Source organism: Amblyraja radiata, chromosome 27 (genome assembly GCF_010909765.2).
Source record: "Amblyraja radiata isolate CabotCenter1 chromosome 27, sAmbRad1.1.pri, whole genome shotgun sequence".
Taxonomy (NCBI): domain Eukaryota; kingdom Metazoa; phylum Chordata; class Chondrichthyes; order Rajiformes; family Rajidae; genus Amblyraja; species Amblyraja radiata.
In genome coordinates, this window is record NC_045982.1 from 6,721,145 (window position 1) to 6,742,418 (window position 21,274).

The following is a 21,274-nucleotide window of genomic DNA, read 5'->3' on the forward strand; positions in this document are numbered from 1 at the left end:
TAAACCGCTGAGGTCGGTGGAGGGAACGCTGCAATGTGGCCCCAAGTCTTCCAGCATGTGGTCCCAGGGAGGAACTAGACCTGAACCTATGGGCTGGGACACTTTGCATGCAGGTGATGGCTTTAGCTATAGCCACAATGTGCTGGAGTAATTCGGCAGGTCAGGCTAATTACCCCAGCAATGCCTCATTATTGTTTAATGTATTGAGGTATGGGTGTTAGAGGGAGAAGGCAGGAGAATGGGGTTAGGAGGGAGAGATAGATCAACCATGATTTAATGGTGGAGTAGACTTGATGGCCACCGAATTGTCTCACTTTGCTCCTGTAACACAAACTTTTTTTGTACACCAGTTCCTTGTATCTCGTTTTTGGTTTAAGTTTAGTTTAGAGATACAGCGTGGAAACAGGCCCTTCGGCCCAATGAATCCGTTTTCAGCTGAACAATAATTCTATCCTACACACTTGGGACAATTTACAGAAGTCAATTAACTTGAAAACCTGCACATCTTTGGGATGCGGGAGGAAACCAGTGCACCCGGAGAAAACCCACGCGGTCACAGGCAGAACGTACAAACTCCGTACAGACAGCACCCGTAGTCAGGATTGAACCCGGGTCTCTACTGCTGTAATGCAGCAACTCTACCGCTGCGCCGCTCTTAGTTGTCATCATTTTCTTCAAGAAATACATTGACGACTGAGCCAAATGCTGGTAAATGAGACTAGCTTAGATGGGGCATCTTGGTCGGCATGGGGGAATGGGGCTGAATGGCCTGTGTGACGCTCTGATACCTTTCCCACCTCATTCCTGGAAGTGGTGTCAAGTGCTCCTCCTCTTAACTCCAACTCAGTTTGTATTTTAATATTATTTCGCAACGCTCATGTTTAGCACAACAATCCTGCTGGTTTGCATTTGTCATCACTGTGTGTCGACTCTTTAGGCTGTGAGCATCTTGCGAGCAAGGACTTCCATTGCTCCTTGATGTACGTGACAGTTAACTCACCTGAATCTGACCTGACGCCAACATCTCTGGAGATGCTTCTGTTTTTGCTCGGAGCTTGCATCGTCAGCCTGGCGGGGTGTTGGGACCAGTGAGTCTCTCATGCAGCAGGGACATGTTCTGTGGGATGTTCCTGTTTTCCCGGCACCAAATCCGCCCTTCCACAACCCACATTGTTTGAGGGATTGGCCTCAGTCCCTTCCCACTTCCACTTTCCAATTAATATCCAAAACTAGAACACACTCCTGAGGTCCTCTACATTTGGGACTTCATTTGAATAGCCACCATTTCAGATGTCGCAATGCACTCTACCATCGGAGAAGCCTTTAGCACGACAACATGTCCTTCAGCCCAACGAGTCCACGCTGACCATTCATCACCCATTGTCACTATATCTACATTTTCCCACTTTCTCATCCACTCCCTATGCACTGGAGGCAGTTTTACAGAGGATAATTAACCTACTTAGTGTGTAGGGTGGTGCTAGTGTATGGGGATCGCTGGTCAGCGCGGACTCGGGTGGCCGAAGGGCCTGTTTCCCTGCTGTATCTCTACACTAAACTAAACTAAGATGGGCACGAAATGGAGACATGTGGATCCAGGATATGTAGCCAGAAGGGATTAGTTTATTTTGGCATGATGTACGGCATACATATCATGGGCCGGAGGGCCTTGTGTTGTGATGTATAGTTCTATGTATTTCCCTTTTGGAATTGGCTCTCGTACTCCCCACCTTCTCGTAAGCTGTGTCTCTCCTGTTGCTTGCCCAGAGACCTGAGGCTGTGAAGATGGTGGTAGGGTGCAGGAAGGAACTGGCAGATGCTGGTTTACACCGAACATAGACACAAAACGCTGGAGTATTGTAAATCAGCGGGACGGGCAGCATCTCTGGAGAGAAGGAATGGGTGACGTTTCGGCCCTTCTTCAGATGGTGGTACATGCACTTCTTCTGGAATGGATTTCTCTTTTTGTTTAATTCTACAAACTCTCAGGGACCTGGTGGCATTTTACGTAGAAGAAGTGTGGTTTCTCATGTGATAGTTTAATGATAGCTTCTACTTTGGCTGCCAAAATTTCAGGTTTACTTTTCGTAGAAATTCCAATTGTTGCTTCAGCTTCCAATCTAGACAGGCTCCGCAATGGAAGGCACAGGGTGTAATTGTGACAATCAGCTCCTATAAGGCTGTTGACACTAAACCAGGCTCTCGTATGAATGGTACCCAGAAAACAGGCTTAAACTTTAGTTTTATTTAGTTTTAGAGATGCAGCGTGGAAATGGGCCCTTTGGCCCTCCGAATCCGTACCGACCAGCGATCCCCGCACGTTAACACTGCCCTACACACACTGGGGATCATTTTATATTGATAATAACAAGCCAATTACCCAACAACCCTCTACGCCTTTGGAGTGTGGAAGAAAACCGAAGATCTCAGAGAAAACCCACGTGGTCATGGGGAGAACATACAACTCTTTACAGACCGCAGTCAGGATCGAACCCAGGTCTCTGGCGCTGTAAGGCAGTAGCTCTACCACTTTGCCACCATGCCGCCTGATGGCAGCAAAAAAGTGGGAGTTGCTGGAGAAACTTAGTGAGTTATGCCCCTGTCCCACTTAGGAAGCCTGAACGGAAACCTCTGGAGACTTTGCGCCCCACCCAAGGTTTCCGTGCGGTTCCTGGAGGTTGCAGGTGGTTGCCGGAGGTTGCAGGTAGTGGAAGCAGGTAGGGAGACTGACAAAAACCTCCGGGAACCGCACAGAAACCCTGGGTGGGGCGCAAAGTCTCCAGAGGTTTCCGTTCAGGTTTCCTAAGTGGGACAGGGGCTTTAGGCAGCATCTGTGGAGGGAATAGATAGGCGACGTTTCACGTTGAGATCTTTCACCTGGACTGAAACTATAGAGGCCATCCAATAAACACTGTAAAGTCAACAAAGTGATTTTGAAATGGAGTTGTTGGTGAGATGTCGGAAGCCTAAGAGCTAATTTTGTGCAGCGACTTCACGCAGACAGTATCTTCTTAATGACCAGATGTACTGCTTCATTAGTGTTGATTGAACAGTACATATTGATGAGGGCTAGCATGCAGCGTAAGAGGGCTTAAGATTTATACTTTACTTTCATTTCTCAAATGGGGTTGGTTTATCTTGGTGTCATGCTCAGAACCGACATTGTGGGCTGAATGGCCTGTTGCTGTTCTGTACTGTTCTATGTTTAATGATCTCCCAAATGGTAAACGTATTTGATGGTGGTCAATTTTGCACTTGAGTTTCATGGGATGTGAACCCACAAACTCCTAATGGGTGGCACAGTGGCGCAGCTGGTAGAATTGCTGCCTCGCAGAGCCAGAGGCCCGGGTTTGATCCTCACCTCGGGTATCGTTTGTGTGGAGATTCCGTGTTCTCCTCATGACCACATGTGTCTTTTTCCAGGCGCTCCGGTTTCCTCCCACACCCCAAAGATTTGCGAGTTTGGCGGTTATTTGATGCCCCTAAAATTTCCCCAAGTGAATGAGAAAGCGAGATCCTGCAGAACTAGTGTGATCGCATAGAATGGGTGATCGATGGTCAGCATGGTCAGAGTGCCTCTTTCATACTGTTTCTCTAAACTAAAGTGAACTTCTCTGGGTAGAAGCTACCTACTAAGCCAAAGGAAATGCTGCAACTGGAGGGACTTTGATGGAATAAAAGCAGGCCATTGATGAAGACAAGTTCCCCACATTAAGCTTCCATTTCCTTGAGTATAAAAATATTATATGCTCGGCTTACTGAAGTGTTCAACATGATTAAAGGATTAGATGGGTTTAAAGATAGAAGAAAAAAAGCCTCCTGTAATATGTGAATCCAAAATAAAAGTTGCTTGTTAAAACCAGGATGTACATGGACTTCAGTGAGGCGTTCGACAAGGTTCCGTATGGTAGGCTGCTCTGGAAGGTTAGATCGCACGGGATCCAAGGAGAGATAGCTGAATGGATAGCAATTTGGCTCCATGGAAGGGAGTAGAGGGTGATGGTAGAAGGTTGCTTCTCAGACTAGAGGCCACCTGTGACTAGTGGTGTGCCACAGGGTTCGGTGCTGGCCCCTTACTGTTTGTCATCTACATCAATGATTTGGATGAGAACATACAGGGCAAGATTAGCAAGTTTGCTGGTGATACAAAAGTTAGTGGTTTTGCAGATAGTGAAGATGGTTGTGAACGATTGGAGCAGGATCTGGATCGATTGGCCAGGCGGGCGGAGGAATGGTTGATGGAATTTAATACAGAGAAGTGTGTGTCCCCTTCCCCCCCCTCGGGTTCCTATTAAATTTTCCGACCCCAACTTCATTTTAAAGCTGTCATCTGGCTCCAGATTCCATAACTGTGGGTAAAAGACTCTGTGCATATCTATGCATTATCTTATCTATTCTCATCATGATCTTACATAACTATAAAATCACCCCTTATCTCCAGCGCTCCAAGAAATAGAGACCCAGCCTGCCCAACTTCTCCCTATAGCTCAGGCCCTCAAGTCCAGGCAACATCCTTGTGAGGATTGATGTCAGGAACAATTCTGAACACAAAAGCCTTGTGAAAACCTGGTGGGCATCGTCGCTGTTGAGGTCAGATACACTGAGGAGCAAAAAATAAATTAAATTAAATTAAACCTTTGTCAGATTCGGGGTGAGCTGGCATGAAAAGGTGAACTGAGTGAAGGGAGACTGGTGTGAGTGAGGATACTGATGGCAGTGTTTTGGATGGGTCTGCGTTTATGTAAGCTGACCTGGAATGATCAGACCTTGAGGTTTACTCCAACATTTCCTTTGGCAGCCGAGAGATTGACTAGCCCTGCGTGTGATGAATTTAACACAGTGGGGATCCAAGCCACTGTCTCCATACACTGACGCTCCAGGCTTCTAACCTCAAGCACCTCCATCCAGTTGGCACCGAAATTTCACACTTCTAGGCTTGCCCTAAATCTTGAGCATTTTGCTTTAGTGAATAAATTCACAGTTGTGATGTCAGAATCAGTTGAAATGAATGAGAAACACTTCATTATTGCACGTTCATAAGATGAACAGGAGCAGAATTAGGTCATTTGGCTCATCAAGTCTACTCCGCTGATCTGCCATTCCCTCTCAACCCCATTCTCCTACCTTCTCCCCATAACCCCCGACACCCGTACTAATTCATGATAACCCAGTTCTCTCCTGAGATCCATAGCATAGAAGGAGATTGTTTATAATAACAAAGAACTGCAGATGCTGGTTTACCAAAGAATAACACAAAATGCTACAGTAACTCAGCTGGTCAGGCAGCATCTCTGGAGAACATCTATAGTGATGTTTCGGGTCAGGACCTTTCTTCCAACCGCAAGGGTCCAATCCCGAAATGTCACCTATCTATGCTCTCCATAGATGCTGTCTGACACTGTGTTACTCCAGCACTTTAAGTTTTATTTAATGGAGAATCTGGGCGACACATAATGTGATTATTTGACCCATTACCAGTAGAGCTGCTGAATTATGGGACCAGGGTTCAATCCTGACCGCCGGTGCTGTCTGTGTGGAGTTTGCACATTCTCCCTGTTTCCGCATTGGTTTCTTCTAGGTGCTTTGGTTTCCTCCCACACCCCAAAGATGTGTAGGTTTATTGGCCTCTGTAAATTGTCTGTAGTGTGTAGGGGGGGATGAGAAAATGGGATAACACAGAACTAGTGCGAATAGGTGATCGATGGTCAGCGTGGACTCAATGGGGCAAAGGGTCCATTTCTATGCTGTATTTCTACACAAAATTAAAAGAGATCCTTTGTATTTACGTAGGAAGGAACTGCAGAAGCTGGGTTACACTGAAGATAGACGCAAAATGCTGGAGTAACTCAGGCAGCATCTCTGGAGAAAAGGAAGAGGTGACGTTTCCAGTCTAGTCTGAAGAAGGGTCTTGACCCGAAACGTCACCTGTTCCTAATTCTGCTCCTATCAGTTATGAACTTTAATTGTAAAGCATTTAGGTTGTGAAAGACACTTAATAAATTGAAACCCTTTCTTTCTGAGTATTTCTTTGTTACTGAAAACATGTGGTTGATATGAGTTGGTCGTTTATTATTTCTGGACAGGATTCAGAGCGATTCAGTCAGATTATCATCCAAAGACTATAAACCAAGCAGCATTTTTATTTTTAAATGAGCTGATGGCATCGAACCAGTCATTATTAAGGAAATGGCTTTTTATCATTGCAATCTTGCTATGGGGAGGGATTGTGGAAGATCCTCTCCAGAATTGTAACAAAGAGTTTACAGGAGGCCCTGTTGCAATATGGGCTCCGTCCGAGCACCAAGCGAAGGCAACAGTGTCTGATCTTCCGCTACTTCTGAACAACGCCTCGATAAAGTAAAGATAGACACAAATTGCTGGAGTAACTCAGCGGGACAGGCAGCTTCTCTGGAGAAGGAATGGGTGTCGTTTCGGGCCAAGACCCTTCTTCGCTCGACCCAAAACATCACCCATTCCTTCTCTCCAGAGATGCTGCCAGTCCCTCTCAGTTACTCCAGCACTTTGTGTCTATCTTCGGTTTAAACCAGCATCTGCGGTTCCTTCGTACAAGTCTCGATAAAGTAATTGAACCAACAAATCAATCGAACACGGTTTTAGACAATAGACAATAGACAATAGGTTCAAGAGCAGGCCATTTGGCCCTTCGAGCCAGCACCGCCATTCAATGTGATCATGGCTGATCATCCACAATCAGTACCCCGTTCCTGCCTTCTCCCCATATCTCCTGACTCCGCTATTTTTAAGAGCCCTATCTAGCTCTCTCCAATGCCCTCTGAGGCAGAGAATTCCACAGACTCACCACTCTCTGTGAGAAAAAGTGTTTCCTCGTCTCCGTTCTAAATAGCTTACTCCTTATTCTTAAACTGTGGTTTTCTCACCTCTCCTCGATCGATCAAGAGGGTGGCACAGTAGCACAGCAGTAGAGTTGCTGCCTTAGAGCGACAGAGACCCATGTTCAATCCTGACCATGGGTGCTGTCTACACGGAGTTTGCTCACTCTTCCTGTGACCACGTGGGTTTTCTCCTGGTGCTCCGGTTTTCTCCCACACTTCAAAGACGTAGAACTAGTGTATGGCTGGCGTTTCGGGTATGGACCCTTCTTCAGACTGGTCTGGACCAGAAACACTACCAATCCATGCTCTCCAGAAATGCTGCCTGGTCCGCTGAGTTATTCCCTGATGTTGGGGACCAAACATCAGAGAGTTTGGTCTCTGCTGACTCGAGACCAAACTCATGTCTTAAGGTCATAAGTGATAGGAGGAGAATTAGGCCATTCAGCCCATCAAGTCTACTCTACCATTCAATCATGGCTGATCTATCTCTCCTTCCTGATCCCATTCTCCTGCCTTCTCCCCATCACCCCTGACACCTGTACTAATCAATAATCTATCTATTTCTGCTTTAAAAATATCCATTGACCTGGCCTCCACAGCCTTCTGTGGCACAGTATTCCACAGATTCACCAATTTAGATTGGTGACAATGAGAAATCTCTTGTCACCGTATGGAAGGGCTCAGGCAGATATTATGGAGACGTTTAAGGAGAAAGAAAGAATATGCTGATAGATGTAAATGAGAAGATGCTAACATTACTACAAATCTGTTGCTGTGCCACACCGCCTGGTGAAACACAGACTTACGGCAAATGGCAAACTGACGTCAATGCAGTCTCTCGCTTTGTCTATCGCTGACAAATCCACCTCTTCATTTCTCACTCAGCAGATTTAGCTGATGTGCCATTTGGGCCACAAGACTACCTACCTCCTTTGCTGGAGTTTCCAGAGCTTGGAAGCTTGGTCACAGGGCAAGGGCTTAGCTATTTATCAGTTGTAGAAACAGAATTAGGCTAGAGATGGCTAGAGATAGATATATTCCTGATTAGTACAGGTGTCCAGGATTATGGGGTGAAGGTAGGAGTATGGGATTAGGAGGGAGAGATAGATCAAGTCATAGATCAAGTCGGAATGTAGGGATTAAGTAGCTTGAGATGTAGGATCTTATCGAATGGTGAAGCAGGCTTAAAGGACTGTCTGGTCCGCTTTGCCTCTGTCTGGGTTAGGGAGTCAGAATGGGTATGGGTCAGGACACCACCTTGCACATAAGATATGATACAATGGAACTTTATTTATCCCAGGGGGGAAATTCCCAACAGTCATAAAACACAAAATACAAGAAATTAAAGTGACGAGTGGAAAGGATTGGGGATGTGGGGGGGGAGGGTGAATAGAGTCAGGGAAGAAGGATCTCCTGTGGTGTTCCGTCCTGCATCTTGGTGGAACCAGTCTGTTGCTGAAGGTGCTCCTCAGGTTGAGCAGTGTGTCGTGAAAGGGGTGAGCTGTATTGTCCAAGATGCACCGCAGTTTGAGGACCTCCAAGACATGCCGATGCCTTTGACATATTTAGCTCGGTGTTTCTGAAAGACAATAGCTTGCTGATGGACAACTGTAAAGGTGATGCATTCTGTGCAGAAGCCCACAGAGAAATGTGGAGATAGGAAATGAATTGGCCTCATTGTGTGACTCAATGAGTGGAGTCATTGTGGGCAGTCTGGTGAATCTGTGGATTTAATGGTCAGGTTATGGGGACTGTCAGTATGAGTACATTGTGACAATGCTTTTTCTATTCTTCGCCTTTGTAGTTTAGTTCTTTAGTTTAGTTTAGGGACACAGCGCGGAAACAGGCCCTTCGGCCCACCGAGCCCGCACTGACCAGCGATCCCCTTACACACACTAGGGACATGTTTTACATTTATACTTTTATACCAACCCAATTAACCTTTAACCTGTACGTCTTTGGAGTGTGGGAGGAAATCGCAGATCTCGGAGAAGGTCACGAGAGAGTACAGACTCCAAACAGACAAGCACCTGTAGACTGGATCGAACCCGGGTCTCTGGCGCTGTAGGGCAGCAATTCTACCGCTGCGCGAGCATTGACCTTTAGGGGGAGGTATGGAGGGGAATTCGGCACATGCCCTGAAGTGACTTAGTAAGCTGACGTGTGAAAGCCCCAGAGGCTTACGGAGATTTAGGGGGGGGACATGGGCCAAACGCAGGCAGGTGGGACTAGTGTAGATGGGGCATCTTGGTTGGCATGGGCAAGTTGGGCCGAAGGGCCTCTCTCCATGCTGTATGACTCTAGGACAGCTACATTTCTTCCATGAATTTTGACAGGAGGATTTGAATTAAATGTTCAGCATTCAGAATCAGAAACCTTTGTAGAAAATGTTGTAGTGTTTGCAGGCAAGTTGAGAAGGGCACTTGGGCATCTGTGAACAGCAAGGCAGCATTTCCTTTCTGTGACTGGTGGGATATGAGGCTTGAGTGAGGAGAAAAATCAGCTGGAAAAAGAAGAAAAGAGAGACTGGATTGAGAAACAGAGGCATGCAGATCTGGGAGGTCAGCTCTATCAAAACAGTAAACCCATGGTGTGACTTATCTCAACTTGTGCCAGAGTTGGGGAGTTCTAATCAACCAGAGCCTTTGGGAGATGGTTGTTCGTAACTGAGCAGAAGGTGTGGGCTGCAAATGAGCCAATTATTTTAGCTCCGAGTGCGTCTCTGTTTAAGCCACATTGAGAATCTTCCAATACGCTGCTAACCAACGTCTGGTTTAGCTTTTGCCAGGATCGCTTGGCTTTAGACATCATCATAGCCGTGGTCCAAACATACACTTGGCGCAGCTACCTTCGGGGCCCTTGATCGGCATGGGATGGCTGGATTTGGATCACGTGCAGGCAGAGGTGATAAGTTTAACTTGGCATTGTGTTTGATGCAGTCAGTGTGGACTGGAAGGCCTGTTCCTTGTTGCAGTTCTATGTTCCATGTCACCTTTTTTTCCATCATTGGGTCAGAGGTGGGGATGTTCACAGTTGTTTGTACAATGTTTAATTTTATTTGTAACTCCTCAGCAACCCCTCCTGGATGAAAGAGTTTAGAGACTTTAGACATGAAGCGCAGAAACAGACCCTTCAGCCCACCGAGTCCATGCCGACTGACGGTCACCCCATACACTGAACACTGGGGGCATTTTACTGTTTTTACTTAAACCAATTCACCTACAAACCTGTACGTCTTTGGAGTGTGGGAGGAAACCGCAGCACCCGGAGAAAACCCAAGTGGTCACAGGGAGAACATACAAGCTGTACAGACGGGACCCATGGTCAGAATCAAACCCGGGTCTCTGGCGCTGTAAGGCATCAACTTCTCCGCTGCACCGCCCTCAATGTTGGAGGGATATATGCCAGATGCAGACAAATTGGACTAGATCGTGAAAGCACCCTGGTCAGCATGGATGAGTTGGGCCGAAGGGTCCCGTTTCTGTGCTGTATAATAATAATAATAATAATAATGGATGGGATTTATATAGCGCTTTTCTAATACTCAAGGTGCTTTACATCGCATTATTCATTCACTCCTCAGTCACACTCGGTGGTGGTAAGCTACTTCTGTAGCCACAGCTGCCCTGGGGCAGACTGACGGAAGCGTGGCTGCCGATCTGCGCCTACGGCCCCTCCGACCACCACCAATCACTCACACACATTCACACACATTCACACACAGGCAAAGGTGGGTGAAGTGTCTTGCCCAAGGACACAACGACAGTATGCACTCCAAGCGGGATTCGAACCGGCTACCTTCCGGTTGCCAGCCGAAGCTTGTTACTGAGGGAGAAATGGAGAAGTAAAAAAGTCATGGACAGACTATCTCTGGAGAAAAGGAATTGGCGACGTACCGGGAGCACTTTTCTCCAGGGATGCTGCCTGACCCATTGAGTTATTCCGACGTTTTGTGTCTACAGTTTAAAGTGACATCTGCAGTTCCTTCCTGCATACTAAGAAAGTCAAGTTAACTCGGCTGATTGCTTTGTGATTTTTAAGTCCATTCTTATCCTGTTTTCATCCAACAACCTAGAGCTCCCATTTGCCCGGCCAGAAAAATGCACACACTCACCAGAGCTAAATGTGTACTTGTATGTGCAGGGAAGTGGGGTCTGTGGGGAATAAAGGATTGTATGAGCATGTCGGTGCCATCTGCTGGTAGCTCTGCGTGATGCAGCGTCGCAATCTTTGGCCTGTCATAATATTAATAGTGCTTGCCACTGATGTCACGAAACCGGAGTAAAAGCCCTTCGAAGACGCTTAAAACTCGAGATACTTGATCATACCTCGGGCAGGTCTAAAAGATGCAACATTGCTTTTGAAAATAGAACAATTCTCTCCGATATTCTTCCCTGCTACTGATCACTCAAGTCAACTTCAGGAAAAAACTGGTTGCTAAATTTTGGAAATCTGAGTTGATTTGTCTCATTTTTGGTTACAAGAAAGAGGTCATTCATTGGTTTCACTGCAATTTTGGATATCAGGTGTCCATGAAAGGTGTCAGATAAATGCATGTTTAGTTTAGAGATACAGTGCAGAAACAGGCCCTTCGGCCCACCAGGCCGGCACTGACCCGTGATTCCCGCACACTAACACTATCCTACACACACACTCGGTACAATTTACATTTACACCAACCTAATTAACCTACAAACCTGTACGTCTTTGGAGTGTGGGAGGAAACTGAAGATCTCGGAGAAAACCCATGCTGTCTGTACAGAGAGACTGTACAAACTCTGTACAGACAGCACCCGTAGTCAGGATTGAACCCTGGTTTCTGGCGCTGTAAGGCCGCAACTCTACCGCTGTGCCACCCTTAAGTCTTTGTAACAATCAGATATGCTCCACTATTGAAGTGTTTGCGGGATAAATATTTTGTTGATCCCTTCGTGCTCATGGGCTAATAATATTTAATATTTAATAATTATGGGATTATTGTGCATCATTCTCTCCACTGCCATTTGGCTTTGGTATCGTGAATCACAGAGGACCTGGACACCACTCTAATGGTGCCTGACCTTGAAGACATTGGCTGGCAACGTGGTATCTCTGTATCAAGATTTGTATCTGCTTTGACATCATGTTGATGCCATTGAACTACCTATATTCCTCGTTGTATCAAACATAGTCACATTCAGGGTGCCAAGCGGTTTTGACACTTGAGAGCCGACATGACAGTTTTCTGTTACAATACGAGTCATGTAAGAAAATGACCAGTCAGTGTCGAATGTATGAGAGGAGATAATAACTATGGTGTACCGATTCCCAAAGCTATCCAACACTGGGCTTTTCCTTACTGTGTTTCATAGTCTGTTGTTGACTCAATGGTACAGACTGATTACTAGGGGGTATATTGCACAGCTTAAGATAAATTGGATGGAACAAAGTGGCAGACCTTATGAATGTTTGTCCAATGCAGAAATATGGCCCACCGAATCCATGCCGACCAGCAATCCCCGTACACTAACTAACACAGTAGGGACAATTTACGATTTACAGAAGCCAAATTTAAACCACAAACCTGTACGTCTTTGGAGTGTGGGAGGAAACCTGAGTATCCAGAGAAAACCCACGCAGGTCGCGGGGAGAAAGTACAAACTCTGTACAGGCGGCACCCGTGGTCAGAATTGAACCCGGGTCTCTGGCGCTGTAAGGCAGTAACTCTACCATTATGCTTCCCCCCCTCCCCCCCCAAGTGTGCAGCCCTTTATTCTGGGTGACTCGATGATGCTGTAAATTTATATTGTTAGAATTATTTTCATTGGCTATTTGCATTCCGACATCTATTTGCGTTGGCCTTGTCTGCTCTAAGTCCAGGAGACTGCTGAAATAACTATTGTGGTAAAACAACAGGAAATATTTGCATTTGCTATGTTTTGCTAGCAGTTAATTTTCTCTCCCTTACCCCAACCAAGATATTTTAAGCTAATGGGTGATCACTGAGTGATAGAGAGGGCATGAGTGGCCTGACAAAATAGACAATCCAGAAATAAAGAGGGCACGTATATTTCCACCCCCCCCCCCCAGGATGGAACTGGACCCATGAAATTAACTCTGGCATAATTATACGTGGAAAAAAAATCATAGGGGCACTAATTTTTTTTAAAAGTTACTTCTTGAACTTATCTTAAGAGTAGTGTTAGTGTGCGGGGATTACTGGTCGGCACGGACTCAGTGGGCCGATGGGCCTGTTTCCGCACTGTATCACTAAACTGAATTAAACATACTGCAACCGTGGCGCAGCAGTAGAGCTGCCACCTTGCAGCACCAGGGACCCGGGTTCGATCCTGACAAGGGGTGCTGTCTGTAGAGTTCGTACATTCTCCCTGTGACTGCGTGGGTTTTCTCCGATTTCCTTCCACATTCCAAAGGCATGCAGGTTTGTTGGTTAATTGGCCTCTGTAAATTGTCCCGACTTTGTAGGGTAGAATTAGTGTACAGGTGATCGCTGGAATCGGTGGGTTGAAGGGCCTGTTTCCACTGTATCTCTAAACAGGCCCTTCAACTCACCGATTCTGCGTCGACCAGCGATGCTGCATGACCTGCTGAGTTATTCCAGCTTTTTGTGTCTATCTTCAATCTAAACCAACACTGGAGTCGGGCTGAAAATAGACTGATTGCACTCGGCAATCATTTAATTGACTGGCTGTGGGAAGCCTGGGTGACGTGGGCATACTTGTCAGACAATGACGGTGAAAGCTCTTGGAGAGTGTCCAGCCAGCACTGGCTACCCCTCTGGCGCGCAGCACAGTGTCCTCTCGTAAGGGAGAGCTATCAGGCTGAGGACATGTGAGCTGATTCCCATGCAGAGTGAACGCACTGTTTGCAACTTCACAAATGCTCAAATTGTCAAAACGCTCCTCTCACTTTAACACGTTATCTCGTTTTCCGTTTGCAGACATAACAAAGACGACACCTTGTACAGAACCAAGTTCAGGAACAACAGGTACAGGAGTTGTTTCAATCATATGCACTGGGTGTGATCACGGAAATAGAATGTTGTTATAATTGATGTTCATCTATTTGCTCTAAGTGGTGATTAGTGGCAAATAAACCTCTTCCCCTTCCTTCCCTCTCTCTCTCTCTCTCTCTCACCTCGTCCCTCCCTCTCCTGAACCTCCTGCTCTCCATCTCTCTCCCGCTGCCTCCTTTGCACTTTCCCTCTCGCACTGCTCCCTCCATCTCTCCCTCCCTCTCTAATTTCCGCCTCCCTCTCCTAACGATCCTCGTTCCCTCTCCTGTCTTGTTCCCTTCCTCCCTCACTGCCCCCCCCCCCCACCTCCCTCCCTCTCTCTCCTTTGCACATCTTCATAAGTTGAGTTCAAACTGCTGTCTCAGTTTAGTTTGTTGTCACGTGTACTGAGCTACAGTGAAAAGCTTAATGCTCAACCCCTTGAAACCTCCCAAACAGCTCGGTTTACCTGCAGTTCAAAATTAACATCCATTTTAGATTCACTAGGAATCATTGGGTAAGATTATCAGGTTGAGAAATCATGAATGACCAAGGATGAAAGAAGTGGGTGATGGTTTTGTTGGCTGTGGGATAGCACAACGATTGACGAGTTGGTTCAGAAATTCGAGAGCATAACTTGCTGGTGGTGTTTGTTACTGATTTTAAAACTCCAGGATTAAAGTTGGCGATTTGCTATTGGTTTATTGTCACGGGCACTGAGATACAATGAACAGCTTTGTTTGTGTGCTATTCCAACAAATCCTTCCTCACCTGGGTATAATCAAGCCTTGCACCAGTGCAGCAGGTAATGCTTGCTGTGAGGTTTGCTGCAATAATAATGGACTTTTAACAGCGAGATGAATTTGTGTCCTTATTGCAGTGAATTGGAATCTGCAGCCAGTTGCATTAATAGGATGCACACTGCATTACTGGCAGCACGGTGGCGCAGCAGTGGAGTTGCTGCCTTGTAGCGCCAGAGACCCGGGTTCGATCCTGACGATGGGTGCTGTCTACACAGAGTTTGCACGTTCCCCCTGTCACCGCGTGGGGTTTTCTCCGGCTGCTCCGGTTTCCTCCCACACTCCAAAGAAGTGCAGGTTTGGAGGTTAATTGGCTTCGGTGGCTATCGTAACTGCCCGCCCCCATAGACCTGGACCCTGTGAGGAGGTGGAGGGTGATGGTGGTGGACACTAGAGAAAGGGCCAGTGAGGAGGGACTGTGAAATGGTAGCGAAACCTCATCACAATTGCATATAGACTCAGTGGGCTGTTTGTCAGTTTCGTTTATTGTCATGTGTTCCGAGGTACAGTGAATAGCTTTTGTTGCATGCTACCCAGTCAGCAGATAAATACATTACAATCGAGCATTTACAGTGCATGGATATATGATAAGGGAATGACGTTTAGTGCAAAGTAAAGCCAGCGTATTATGTACTCATGTATGACAATAACCCTCTGATCTGTATGCAAATAGAGAATTTCACTGTACCTTGGTACATGTGATAATAAAGGAACCATTGAAATAATCTCACTTGAGCTTCTGAATTTGGAGCAGTGGTTGTCTACAGACTGCACGTGTCTGGTATAGCTCCAGTCCAGGTGCGAGGATAGATCGTTCCGAGGGCTCAGTGACCCATGACACACACTTGATCAGCATTGCCAAGCATCGCATTGCAGCAATGCATGGCAACTGATGCAAGCCAGTTGCAAAACACCGCCATGGTTCCCATTGCCTGCCCATCCCTTAAAATAACTCAAGATAGACACAAAAAGTTGGAGTAACTCAGTGGGTCAGACAGCATCCCTGGTCTAGACCCTTCTTCAGATTGAGAGTCAGGGGAAAGGGAAACAGGAGATATAGACGGTGATATAGAGAGATGTAGAACAAATAAATGAAAGATATGAGCAGGAGGAATCGCAGAGGGGGAGCAGTGAGAGAGGATCTTGCACTATTCTTGTCAGAGAGAGGAGGAGAATTTCTTCAAAGTAGGCATACATTGAAGATATTTTTGCAGTGGAGCAGACGAGATGTGCAGGAAGGAACTGCAGCTGCTGGTTTAAACCAAGAACAGGCACAAAAAGCTGGAGTAACTCGGAATTGGCTTGCTTTGGAGAAGAGATAGCCACACACTAAGGAAACATGCATCGAAGAGCGGAAACAGGCCATTCGGTGCCAACCAAGATGCCCCATCTAAACGGGTCCCATTTGCCTGTAAACCTTTCCTATTCCATGTCAAGGCTTGGGTGTAATATGAGCAGGATTGTCAAAAACGAAGCCAGAAAACGCACTCAAATGGTGAAAGGTTGAGGTTAAGGGGCATTCACGAGGACCAGAGGACATAGTTTTTGTTTAGAGATACAGATCGGAAACAGGCCCTTCGGCCCACTGAGTCCGTGGCGACCAGCGATCCCCGCACATTAACACAATCCGACACACTCTAGGGACAATTTACAATTATAACAATCCAATTAACCTACAAACCTAAACGTCTTTGGAGTGTGGGAGGAAACCGAAGATCCCGGAGAAAAGCCACATAGGCCACGGGGAGAACGTACAAACTCCGTACAGACAGCACCCGTAGTCGGGATCAAACCCGTGTCTCCAGCGCTGTAAAGCAGCAACTCTACCGCTCAATTTTTATAATATGATTTGTAGGATTGATTACTGTATGTTTAGGGAGATCAAGGTCTGAGGTAGAGAGGTTGATGGAAGAAATCCCAGAGCCTCAGCCCTTTCCGTGGGAGGGTATTGGAGCGCAGAAGGTTAAGGGGGGGACTTGATAGAGGTCTTTAAAATGATGAGAGGGAAAGACAGAGTTGACGTGGATAAGCTTTTCCCACTGAGAGTAGGGAAGATTCAAACAAGAGGACAAGACTTGAGAATTAAGGGACAGATGTTTAGGGGTAACATGAGGGGGAACTTCTTTACTCAGAGAGTGGTAGCTGTGTGGAATGAGCTTCCAGTGGAAGTGGTGGAGGCAGGTTCGATTTTATAATTTAAAAGTAAATTGGATAGGTACATGGAAATGGAGGGTTATGGTCTGAGTGCAGGTAGATGGGACTAGGGGAGAATAAGTGTTCGGCACGGACTAGAAGGGCCGAGATGGCCTGTTTCCGTGCTGTAATTGTTATATAGTTATATAGCAAGCCAAAGAGCAGAGGTCTTTCCCCCCCCCCCAACCCCCCCCCCCCCCCCCCCCCCCCCACTCTCCCTTTTCCACCCTGGTTCTCTAAACTAAGGATCACCTTTAAACTCTGCCTCTCACCTTCATGCTATGCCCGCTAGTCGTTGATATTTCCACACTGGGGGGGGGGGGTTCAGACTGTCTGCTTGGGTGAATTCTCGAGTAAGAGGGTTCAGTAAGGTGCTGCAGCTTCTCGCTCCCCTTACTGAATTCCCAAGTGGGTTTCAGTGTCAGTGCACGACGATGAGTCGCTGACGGTAGCTTGTGGTTCTCACACTTGCAGGTGTGGAAATGCAGAAGTGGCTTCTGCCTGCGTGGATCTTGAGAAGCACCTTGAGGCAGTTTCCTTCCTGGAAAGTTGCCGTGTGGATGGAGAGAGTCGCCTGTTCTTTATCCACGAGCACCGCATCCCACATTCCCAGACCTAACGTGGGCCTCCGGGATCTGCATGCCTCCGCCAGTGATACAATGATACAATTTGTTTGTTGTCATTTGAACCTCGTTGAGGTTCAAAGGAAATTTGGTTTCTGCACTCGTACCGACAAGTGGAAGAACCAAGACACAACACAATTTACACAAACGTCCATCACAGCGAATCTCCTCCTCGCTGTGATGGAAGACAAAGTCTTATCTCTCCCCTGCACTCCCCATTCTCCTCCTGATGTCAGAGTCAAAGTGTTCGGCTGATCTGAGTGTGTTCCTCATCTAATTTTCCTCCAATATACATTAAAAATCTGGCAGGCACGGCCAGATCCCTAGAGGTAGTGGTGGCACATTTTCGACCTGCGCCCAACTACAGGATAAGGCAAGAAGACAAAAGTGCTGGAGAAACTCAGCGGGTGCAGCAGCATCTAAGGAGCGAAGGAAATAGGCAACGTTTCGGGACGAAACGTTGCCTATTTCCTTCGCTCCTTAGATGCTGCTGCACCCGCTGAGTTTCTCCAGCACTTTTGTCTACCTTTGATTTTCCAGCATCTGCAATTCCTTCTCATACAGGATAAGGCACCTTGCTTGTTCACTCGTGGTCGCTGGTGAAGTGGAACGAGAGATTAGTTTGGTTTAGATCTACAGTGCAGAAACGGGCCCTTCGGCTCACCCAGTCCGCAATGACCAGCGATCCCCGCGCACTTATACTGTCCTACACTTATACTGGCCACAAATAGAACACGCTTTTTTAAGAGTTTCTTCCCTGCAACAGTGAGACTCTTGGCCAAAACAAAACAAAATGAACTGATGTCCTGATATAGGGTTTGTGCAAGTTACAATACTCTCACTTTCCCCTTTGTATAGGGTTTTAGGCATTTTCTTTTTTTATTTCTGGAGTGGTATGTGTTTTTTATGGATTATGTGTCTTCTGTGTGTCTTTTTAATTTTTTTAATTTTTAATTTTAATTTTTCATTTGACTTGACTCGACTCTCTGAATAGCCGCACAAGAGTTCCTATGTGTGTAAGCACAAATGGCAAATAAAGTTTTTGACCTTTGACCTTTGCCCTACACGCACTAGGGACAATTTACAATTTTGCCGAAGCCAATTAACCTACAAACCTGTAGGTCTTTGCAGTGTGGGAGGGAACCGGAGCACCCGGGGGAAAACCCACGCGGTCACGGGGAGAACGTACAAACTCCGTATAGACAGTACCCATAGTCAACATCGAACCCGGGTCTCTGGCGCTGTGAGGCATCAACACTACCGCTATGCTGCCGTGCCTAAATGGAAGGAGGTGTCGGAGCAGAAAATGGAATATAAACACCAGCATTGAGCAAAGGCCAAAGAGCCGCCCATTTCTATGCCATGCTCTTTCGTAATGTGGTGAATTCTCAAAAGTTGATTGGCGTAGTTTGCAGGCACGGAGATGTCTGCAAAGTGGATTCCTTTCAGAAATGTGATAAGTGAGAGTTCAGGAATATAAGAGTGAAGGACAAGGCAGGTGGGAGTGAGGAACCCTGGAGGATGAGAGAAATTGAGGCTCTGGTCAGGAAATGTCCCCATAGTACTGGAGATTGAGGAACATAGAAACATAGAAACATAGAAATTAGGTGCAGGAGTAGGCCATTCGGCCCTTCGAGCCTGCACCGCCATTCAATATGATCATGGCTGATCATCCAACTCAGTATCCCGTACCTGCCTTCTCTCCATACCCTCTGATCCCCTTAGCCACAAGGGCCACATCTAACTCCCTCTTAAATATAGCCAATGAACTGGCCTCGACTACCCTCTGTGGCAGGGAGTTCCAGAGATTCACCACTCTCTGTGTGAAAAAAGTTCTTCTCGTCTCGGTTTTAAAGGATTTCCCCCTTATCCTTAAGCTGTGACCCCTTGTCCTGGACTTCCCCAACAATCAGCAGACAAAAAAGGACATGAGATAGTTCTGGCAATTAAGATAGTAACATAGAAAATAGCTGCAGGAGTAGGCCATTCAGCCCTTCGAGCCTGCACCGCCATTCAATATGATCATGGCTGAAGATTGAGGGGAATCCAAAGAGATTCTGCCAGTATATTAAGAGAAAAAGGGATAACTAGAGACAGAATATGGTTAATCAGAAGGTACACAAAATTGCTGGGGAAACTCAGCGGGTGCAGCAGCATCTATGGAGCGAAGGAAATAGGCGACGTTTCGGGCCGAAACCCTTCTTCAGACTGATGGGCTAATGGGTTAATCAGAGGTTGATTTGGTCATTATGATTTTATAGGTTGGATATCATGTCTCATGAATTTTATTGAGTTTTTTTAATATCACTGGGGGCATGGTGGCGCAGCGGGAGAGTTGCTGCCTTGCCGCACCTGAGACTCGAGTTCGATCCTGACTACGGGTGCTGTCTGTACAGAGTTCGTACGTTCTCCCTGTGACCTGCATGGATTTTCTCCAGAAGCTCCAGTTTCCTCCCTCACTCAGTGGACCGAAGGGCCTGTTTCCACGCTGTATCTCTAAACTAAACAACCATGAAGGTTGATGAGGGCAAGGCTGTAGACATAGACATAATGGATTACAGCAAGGCCTTTCAGAGGGTTCTGTGTGAGCTCTTGCATACAAGTTTTGTATGAAAACCTCAATTGCAATTGCTTCCACTGCCTTTTCAGGCATTGAAATATAAATTATTATGTCAAATGTTCATCGTTGAGATTTAGTTCATAAGTTCAAGTTCATAATGTCTAGGAGCAGAATAAACCATTCGGCCCATCTAGTCTACTCTGCCATTCAATCAAGGCTGATCCATCTTTCCCTCTCAACCCCATTCTCCTGCCTTCGCTCAAAAACCCCATATTAATTAAGAATCTGTCAATGTCCACCTTAAAAATATCCATTGATGGCCACCACGCCCGTCGGTGGCAATGAATTCCACAGATGCACCACGCTCTGACGAAATAAATCCCTTCTCGTCTCCTTTCCAATGATTTGGTTCGTGACGGTTGCTAATTATACCACGGTTATGGTAAACCCTTGAGCTTAGCAAGAAAGGAGTCAGAGCATCAGGGTCATGGTGACCACCGGTTGACTTTGGTGTGACATGGCACCGTGTGCCAAACATCCTCCTACACCAATGCCCGCGGTAGATCAATGCCAACTGGCTTTACTGTCAGAACTTAATTAGCATCAAGAACATGCAACCTGCCATCAAGTATTGACTTAAGCTCTTGTTATTACTGCAAAAATAATCTAGTCTTATGTGAGCTCCCACCATGTGTAGATGTAAGAGTTACTGAGGAAGTGGTTGGACACTTTATTCTCCAAAGAAAAACACAGAGTGCTGGAGTAACTCAGCAGGTCAGGCAGCATCTCTGGAGAAAAAGGATACAATGCCTTCCATAATGTTAGGGACAAAGACCCATCATTTATTTATTTGCCTCTGTACTCCACAATTTGAGATTGTAATAGAAAAAAAATCACATGTGGTTAAAGTGCACACTTGCTGAGGCCGCGGGGGTATGCGGGAACTTCTCTTGAGCATGAAGGAGAGTTCCAGTGACCTCATAGGACCCCCTAGGACATCGCGTCGACCATGCTACGAGTGAGTCGAGGGCAAACTCTTCTAAACTCGCAGATTAGGTCGCCGCAGTGGGACAGCCCCTTTACTAAACTATGGACTACCTTGGTTGCACTAAGGACTTTGGGCGTTTTTGCACTAGTATTGGGATTATTCATTTATTAATTTTGTTTTGTTTATTCTATGTCATCTATGAATGTTGTGATTTCAGGACTTTTATGCTGCTGCTGCAAATTCGGTGTCAGTGTTTGTGACA

General features: G+C 46.4%; 1 protein-coding gene across 3 annotated transcripts in view; it reads left to right on the forward strand.

The window, feature by feature from the left end:
* Positions 1-21,274, forward strand: part of hivep3 (HIVEP zinc finger 3) — a 270,815-nt gene that overhangs the window by 197,978 nt on the left and 51,563 nt on the right. For all 3 annotated transcript variants that reach the window (XM_033045001.1, XM_033045004.1, XM_033045003.1), the window contains one exon: positions 13,795-13,842. The gene's annotated coding sequence lies outside the window, so the exon portion shown is untranslated. The remainder of the gene's footprint in view (positions 1-13,794; positions 13,843-21,274) is intronic.